This window comes from Biomphalaria glabrata, chromosome 8 (genome assembly GCF_947242115.1).
Source record: "Biomphalaria glabrata chromosome 8, xgBioGlab47.1, whole genome shotgun sequence".
Classification (NCBI taxonomy): Eukaryota; Metazoa; Mollusca; class Gastropoda; family Planorbidae; genus Biomphalaria; species Biomphalaria glabrata.
In genome coordinates, this window is record NC_074718.1 from 24160974 (window position 1) to 24170225 (window position 9252).

Below are 9252 nucleotides of genomic sequence, written 5' to 3' on the forward strand. Positions count from 1 at the left end.
TTTCATAAGCACTTCTCTAGTACAGTGGTTAGTGTGTTAGATTGAGAAAGTTAGAAACCTCGAATTCGATTCCAGGTCTTTAAACTTTTGAATTTGTTATAAATGCATTTAAAAAGAGACCATGGTAATATTTACCCAGAAATCCCATTTTTTCTCCTCCCACCCAACTGGTCCAAACACATGATAGGGTCAAGGCGTAGTGAGAAAGTTCAGCTTAAAAGCATGAAGTTGCGCTAAATAAAAACAAATGGTTAAAAATAATATTTCTTATCACACAGATTTATTATTGTAAGTCTAGATGTAAACACAAATTTAATTACATGACTGATCCTAACTAATTGATACAACTACGCTTAGTATAAACTTTGTTTTTTTTAAGTATTTTTTTGTTCATTCTCTTGTTCTTTTCGCTGTAACTGTAAATTGACCTCAACGAATTACTGACAATGAATGATATTTTTAATTTTTAATGAGGCATCCAAGTAACAGTTTTGTACACCAAGGTGGAAGAGATATATACTGTCATGTTAAAGAGTGTACAATATGCCTTTGGTACTAAATAAGAACATATGAATAATATTTATACCGCATTTAATTTTTGAATGTTTATTTGGTTACCATTAATTTTATTTATTGTAGTGCTCAGTTACTTTATATTCATAATGAAATTATTTTACAAAACCATTCTCTTTCTAATATAAATGTATCATTTCACTGATACAAAAATAAATTCATTGTGTAAAATAGGTAATGTAATATTTTTTTACTGTTATGACATCTTTAAAACAAGCAAAGGCATGAAAATTATATTTTTTAAGCATTTTCTATGTAATTAATAACATGTTGATTTAACACGCAGATGCTATCTAATTAATGAAACAAAGACCTCCTTATATGGACTGAAATTCTTCTTATAGAAAATCTTATAGGAAAATGTATTTTTACTGACAATATGTGATTAACAATGCGGTAGGCGAGTTGAACAGCAGTTCGAATATTACATTTGAGACACTGTCGAGTCTGGCAAAGAGAAATCGTTGCAATTTTAGGTGATAAAAATTATATTATAATTGCAAATAACTACCTGTATAGAGAGAGAGATGTAAGGTTGGAAAAAAAGTAATCGATTACAATCAATTTAGATCTTCTAAGATGGTCCTTATGTCTTCGCTGTTTGCTCAGTAACTACTTATTAGCCGTACTTTGCTAACAGTATAAAGAGTATAATCCGCTCATCCCGTTTAAGTCTTAGTTTGCAGCCACTTATTAGCCAGCCAGTAGGTGTAATGGTACTAGATTAACACTTTAATGCGCTAGAAGTTTTCCATGGTAACGTTTATTACAAGATTTTAATAGAGTTGAGAACTTCACAGGTCGTTTAATCATTTAATTTCTCATTCAGCAATTTTTTTTATTAACTTGTATTCACAGACTCACATTTAACATAAAGTCAAAGGAGACTTTACCCACCAATTAACATCATGAAACATAATTATGTTTGAACAGAACTTAATCCAGAGAGAGGATCTACTTCGTAATTGTATTTAGTGTGAAAATCTCAAACACTAATGAGACTAATAACACTGCCAAAAGCTGAATTATCGAATGTATTTTAGATTTGAGATTGCAAAAAAAACAACAACAAAACTGGAGAACAAAGCTGTGGGCTACATTTCTAATTATTTAAAAGAAAGCTCATTCAAGTCTGAGTCACTTTTGTAAACTTCACTACATTTTGCACACACATATTTCTTAGTAGTAACCATGTGGCAACCACTGAATGTGTAGATTTTGTTTAAATGTGAACCATTTTCTCACACTACAGAAAGATTTCTATTTCAGTGACAGAACAAATGTTGCTAGCAAAGATTCAATCGGACACTAACACTGACTTCTGGTTATGTTTCTATTCAGTCAGTATGCTCCATTATAATTCTATTGTGTGTTTGTATTCCTTTCGCTGCCTATTTTGTCACGGTATTGGTAACGTCTGTGTGTATGCAATAGCTTACATCATAGACTTATAGAACCAAAGACGCATGGACAAATCGGACGTAAATGAGCCCATAAGAAAATGGCTTTTGTTTCGGGCATGTATATAGTTCCAAGCGAATGTCAACTAAAATTATGTTTAACCTTATAACCTCTGAAGTCAAAATCAGGTTTTTTTGTACACTGGACAGGAAATGATTTCCTCCTCCATCTGGTTATAACTTTACAAAATATTTTATTTCTATGGACGATCTATTATTACATATGTATGTATGTATAGTTCTTGTAGAAATGGAAACCGTGTTTTAGTATTCTCATGTAGACTGTATCTCAAACATTGAATAAAGATTTTCGAATTCACAACTATGAACTTTATTAAAGGATTTAGTTTGCTTTCAAATTTCGTAGCAAAGAAACAGAAACGACCTAACTATAAACAAAATATTTGACATAATAGTTGCACAAGTAGTAATGCCCTCCCCCCCCCCTCTTCCTTTAGCGGCAATAATCTCCAGGTAAAATGCTGACCTCACCCCCCCTCCCGCAAGTTTTTTTTTTTATTAGACAAGAATGAAAACCTGTGAACACATTAAGTAACTCTATGACACGAAATGGTGACACTACTCTGTACTGGGGTCGGAATTGAGCTATATTCCAGTCCCTTCCATATCCGCACGACGAGGTTGAGGGTATTTTGAGAAAGTTAGTCTAGAGGAGCTGTGAGTGTCTGAAGTCTCAAGAGCAAATGACTCACGTTAGTCTAGAGGAGCTGTGAGTGTCTGAAGTCTCAAGAGCAAATGACTCACGTTAGTCTAGAGGAGCTGTGAGTGTCTGAAGTCTCAAGAGCAAATGACTCACGTTAGTCTAGAGGAGCTGTGAGTGTCAGAAGTCTCTAGAGCAACTGACTCACGTTAGTCTAGAGGAGCTGTGAGTGTCTGAAGTCTCAAGAGCAAATGACTCACGTTTGTCTAGAGGATCTATGAGTGTCAGAAGTCTCAAGAGCAAATGACTCACGTTTGTCTAGAGGAGCTGTGAGTGTCTGAAGTCTAAAGAGCAAATGACTCACGTTTCTCTAGAGGATCTATGAGTGTCAAAAGTCTCAAGAGCAAATGACTCACGTTTGTCTAGAGGAGCTGTTAGTGTCATAAGTCTCAAGAGCAAATGACTCACGTTTGTCTAGAGGATATATGAGTGTCAGAAGTCTCAAGAGCAAATGACTCACGTTTGTCTAGAGGATCTATGAGTGTCAGAAGTCTCAAGAGCAAATGACTCACGTTTGTCTAGAGGAGCTGTGAGTGTCTGAAGTCTAAAGAGCAAATGACTCACGTTTCTCTAGAGGATCTATGAGTGTCAGAAGTCTCAAGAGCAAATGACTCACGTTTGTCTAGAGGATCTATGAGTGTCAGAAGTCTCAAGAGCATATGACTCACGACGACTCACGTTAGTCTAGAGGATCTGTGAGTGTCATAAGTCTCAAGAGCAAATGACTCACGTTAGTCTAGAGGAGTTGTTAGTCTCAGAAGTCTCAAGAGCAAATGACTCACGTTAGTCTAGAGGAGCTGTGAGTGTCAGAAGTCTCAAGAGCAACTGACTCACGTTAGTCTAGAAAAGCTGTCAGTGTTCGAAGTCTCAAGAGCAAATGACTCATGTTAGTCTAGAGGAGCTGTGAGTGTCAGAAGTCTCTAGAGCAACTGACTCACGTTTGTCTAGAGGATCTATGAGTGTCAGAAGTCTCAAGAACTAATGACTCACGTTTGTCTAGAGGATCTATGAGTGTCAGAAGTCTCAAGAGCAAATGACTCACGTTTCTCTAGAGGAGCTGTGAGTGTCTGAAGTCTCAAGAGCAAATGACTCACGTTTGTCTAGAGGATCTATGAGTGTTAGAAGTCTCAAGAGCAAATGACTCACGTTTGTCTAGAGGAGCTGTGAGTGTCATAAGTCTCAAGAGCAAATGACTCACGTTTGTCTAGAGGATCTATGAGTGTCAGAAGTCTCAAGAGCAAATGACTCACGTTTGTCTAGAGGATCTATGAGTGTCAGAAGTCTCAAGAGCAAATGACTCACGTTTGTCTAGAGGAGCTGTGAGTGTCTGAAGTCTCAAGAGCAAATGACTCACGTTTGTCTAGAGGATCTATGAGTGTCAGAAGTCTCAAGAGCAAATGACTCACGTTTGTCTAGAGGATCTATGAGTGTCAGAAGTCTCAAGAGCATATGACTCACGACGACTCACGTTAGTCTAGAGGATCTGTGAGTGTCATAAGTCTCAAGAGCAAATGACTCACGTTAGTCTAGAGGAGTTGTTAGTCTCAGAAGTCTCAAGAGCAAATGACTCACGTTAGTCTAGAGGAGCTGTGAGTGTCAGAAGTCTCAAGAGCAACTGACTCACGTTAGTCTAGAAAAGCTGTGAGTGTTCGAAGTCTCAAGAGTAAATGACTCATGTTAGTCTAGAGGAGCTGTGAGTGTCAGAAGTCTCTAGAGCAACTGACTCACGTTTGTCTAGAGGATCTATGAGTGTCAGAAGTCTCAAGAACTAATGACTCACGTTAGTCTAGAAAAGCTGTGAGTGTTCGAAGTCTCAAGAGTAAATGACTCACGTTAGTCTAGAAAAGCTGTGAGTGTTCGAAGTCTCAAGAGTAAATGACTCACGTAAGTCTAGAAAAGCTGTGAGTGTTCGAAGTCTCAAGAGCAAATGACTCATGTTAGTCTAGAGAAGCTGTCAGTGTTCGAAGTCTCAAGAACAAATGACTCACGTTAGTCTAGAATAGCTGTGAGTGTCAGAAGTCTCAAGAGCAACTGACTCACGTTAGTCTAGAGGAGCTGTGAGTGTCAGAAGTCTCAAGAGCAACTGACTCCCGTTAGTCTAGAAAAGCTGTGAGTGTCAGAAGTCTCAAGAGCAACTGACTCCCGTTAGTCTAGAAAAGCTGTGAGTGTCAGAAGTCTCAAGAGCAACTGACTCACGTTAGTCTAGAAAAGCTGTGAGTGTCAGAAGTCTCAAGAGCAACTGACTCACGTTAGTCTAGAGGAGCTGTGAGTGTCTGAAGTCTCAAGAGCAACTGACTCCCGTTAGTCTAGAAAAGCTGTGAGTGTCAGAAGTCTCAAGAGCAACTGACTCACGTTAGTCTAGAAAAGCTGTGAGTGTCTGAAGTCTCAAGAGCAACTGACTCACGTTAGTCTAGAGAAGCTGTGAGTGTCTGAAGTCTCAAGAGCAACTGACTCCCGTTAGTCTAGAAAAGCTGTGAGTGTCAGAAGTCTCAAGAGCAACTGACTCACGTTAGTCTAGAAAAGCTGTGAGTGTCTGAAGTCTCAAGAGCAACTGACTCCCGTTAGTCTAGAAAAGCTGTGAGTGTCAGAAGTCTCAAGAGCAACTGACTCACGTTAGTCTAGAAAAGCTGTGAGTGTCAGAAGTCTCAAGAGCAACTGACTCACGTTAGTCTAGAAAAGCTGTGAGTGTCTGAAGTCTCAAGAGCAACTGACTCACGTTAGTCTAGAGGAGCTGTGAGTGTTCGAAGTCTCAAGAGCAACTGACTCACGTTAGTCTAGAGGAGCTGTGAGTGTCTGAAGTCTCAAGAGCAACTGACTCACGTTAGTCTAGAGGAGCTGTGAGTGTCTGAAGTCTCAAGAGCAACTGACTCCCGTTAGTCTAGAAAAGCTGTGAGTGTCAGAAGTCTCAAGAGCAACTGACTCACGTTAGTCTAGAAAAGCTGTGAGTGTCTGAAGTCTCAAGAGCAACTGACTCACGTTAGTCTAGAGGAGCTGTGAGTGTTCGAAGTCTCAAGAGCAACTGACTCACGTTAGTCTAGAGGAGCTGTGAGTGTCTGAAGTCTCAAGAGCATATGACTCACGTTTGTCTAGAGGAGCTGTGAGTGTCAGAAGTCTCAAGAGCAAATGACTCACGTTAGTCTAGAAAAGCTGTGAGTGTCAGAAGTCTCAAGAGCAAATGACTCACGTTAGTCTAGAAAAGCTGTGAGTGTCAGAAGTCTCAAGAGCAAATGACTCACGTTAGTCTAGAGGATCTGTGAGTGTCAGAAGTCTCAAGAACAAATGACTCACGTTAGTCTAGAGGAGCTGTGAGTGTTCGAAGTCTCAAGAGCAAATGACTCACGTTAGTCTAGAGGATCTGTGAGTGTCAGAAGTCTCAAGAGCAAATGACTCACGTTAGTCTAGAGTAGCTGTGAGTGTCAGAAGTCTCAAGAGCAAATGACTCACGTTAGTCTAGAAAAGCTGTGAGTGTCAGAAGTCTCAAGAACAAATGACTCCCGTTAGTCTAGAGGAGCTGTGAGTGTCTGAAGTCTCAAGAACAAATGACTCACGTTAGTCTAGAGAAGCTGTGAGTGTCAGAAGTCTCAAGAGCAAATGACTCACGTTAGTCTAGAGCAATGTTTTCCAAACGTTTTCCTTAGCAGAACACTTCGCCCATTCTGAGTATTTAGAGAACACTTTGCTAATTATTTTTAGACCGAATGATTCATGTGCTGGCCTACTAGTCTTTATTCCAGTAGTTCGTGGAACACCTCATCAGGCCATACGGAACACTCAAGTTCCACTTCATTGACAGGTTCACGGATCCTAAATATATGACCGGAAAGTTAGATGTCACACCAACAATATGCAGCCCAAACAGAAATATTATAGTTCTCCTCGGAGTCATCATAGACTTGACCTTCAGTGAGGACACTATGCATAGGCATCTCTCCACGGAGATGTACACAGTTATCAAACAGGTCATCTTGGAGAACAACACACGTGGGTAGGCTGTAGAAGAGATTGGAACGTTTAGTGCATGTTGAAAGCAGCTATTGTTATGGCTAAAATATGAATATCAATCAATTTAAATATAGACAAATTGTTTTTGTTTCAGAACTAATTTTCTTGTTATGGTAACACCTTTATAATGATGTACTTTTGGAGGCCTTCATGGTCAGTGTAGTTAACTACTTATTGCTCGATAGCTGCGTTAGGTAGCTAAATGATGGAGGCAGCATTTTAGGAGAACTGTGCAACATACGCCCTTATTACCGTCACTACTCAGGGCCGGCCTTAGGTATAAGGAAACTAGGCAGCAAACAAAGGGCCTCCAATTTTTTTTTTTTAGAAATAGCGAAACGTGTCCACAATTTTATTGTTGAAGTTCACTCTATTCTTAATTCATTGCGTACTTTTAGTTTTTTTTCGTTGCATTTTCGTTGAATTTCGTTGTATTGTTTTTATAATTAATGTTTCTATTTCATTTGTTGCCAATAAATTTACTTCGCACAGAGCCTCCAATTATCTAAGGCCGGCCCTGCACTGGTTTAGATAAGAACACCTGGCATCAAACTTATTTCGAAACAGTCATACGAGGCCATAAATTTGAACAGTCATACGAGGCCATAAATTTGAAACAGACAGACGAGGACATAAATTTGAAACAGACAGACGAGGACATAAATTTGAAACAGTCATACGAGGACATAAATTTGAAACAGTCATACGAGGACATAAATTTGAAACAGACAGACGAGGACATAAATTTGAAACAGTCATACGAGGACATAAATTTGAAACAGTCATACGAGGACATAAATTTGAAACAGACAGACGAGGACATAAATTTGAAACAGTCATACGTTTTTTTTGTTGAAGTTCACTAGATACTTAATTAATTGCGTACTTTACTTGGTTCATCTTGATATACTTATAACATATAAATAGCCCTAAAAAGTTGTTATTTCTTTTGATTGAAAACTCTATGTACAAAGAGTTATTTCCTTCGTACATAGTGACAATGCCTGAAATTTGTTCTTCAATCTATACACATTGGATTACCTCCCGTGATATAAGCAACGTCCTTCAGTTCGATGCCAGACTCGACACCTGAGACCATCGAAGGACTTATACCAATGGCATACCATATACAACACACTAGTCAGGCAAGGTCAGTTACTGCCAGGGTAGGAAAGCTGATGTTGATGGACTCACCCATACCTGGTCTGGTTATGTTGAAACAAAAGAAGGGTATCAATTAGCAGTTTGTTAATTTTTGTTATTACTTATAAAGAGATTGACTTACAAATGTTAGAAACTGAAAAACATGAACTCTTGTCCATTTGAAGTTTACGTAGTTATTTCGAGCTATTGGAAACTTGATTTGAACAAGTCCAACAGACCGAGGGAGTTCGAAGTTCCCTTCTGTGCTTGATTTAGTCTGAGATGGGTGTCAGGTAGCAGGGTATGGTCCATTTCACTCTGGGGTGGCTAGGTTCAAACGTTCCTAAAAATGTAATGTTTAGACTATCGGGGAACACGGACTTCCTCGTGTGTGTTGTATTACAGTATCGAGTATATCATACAGGGTGAAGAGAACAGAGGCTCGCTAGCCTCCAATCTTATTTTGGATATGATGAGTCTTTGTTCTAGAAGGCAGTTCATTCATGGAAAGATTAGCACGATGGAGGAAGATGAAGGGCTTCTAAGGTATGATTTCTACCTGAGCCTATAAATAAAATATTGTTTAATATCATTATTATATATGTTTCTAAATATCTGCATCACTGTATCTTTCTTAAACAGTAGTGCCATGCATAGAGATTCTGTCTTTACCTGTACTCAGTTATCATGTTGATCAAATTGGCTTCAATTCCAAACACAGAGAAGATTGGAGAAATAATGATGTAACACAGCAGGGTAAACATTTGGGCCACTTCGTCGGGAATACTCGTGAGGCCATCCTCGGAATTTAGAAAGTAATCGCTGTCGTGGGTTCTATTTATAGTGCTCATTGTTTAACCAGTTCTTCTACAATTCAATCGCCTTTACAAAAAGTTCAAATATTACAATTCAACAATACAACTTCATGATTAATTTCTTACAGTAACAAAATAAAGGAGCTCTTTGATCCTCTTCATTCACTATCTTAATTGACATTGTAGGGCACTTCAGTATCTTTATATCTTTCGGGGCTGCCAAATCTTTCTTCGGAAACAAACTCTTGTATACGTTATAGAGGAAGAATACTAAAGCGTAATAATTAAATGTTCTCTTCTGTAGTTTGTACTTTTCTTTTCTAACCCACGACGACATTGTAATCACAGTGACAACATTGAAAAATGATTAACTGTAAATGTTTTAATTGTATTTAACATTAAAAGACGATTCCGATAACCTTTCTTTGATTGCCAAGAGATGTCCAACAATTACCTAGTGTTCATTGCTGTAGATATTTCTAGTATCACCTAGTACAAGTCATGTTTAGTCGGGCTGTGAAATATGTGTACAATTGAA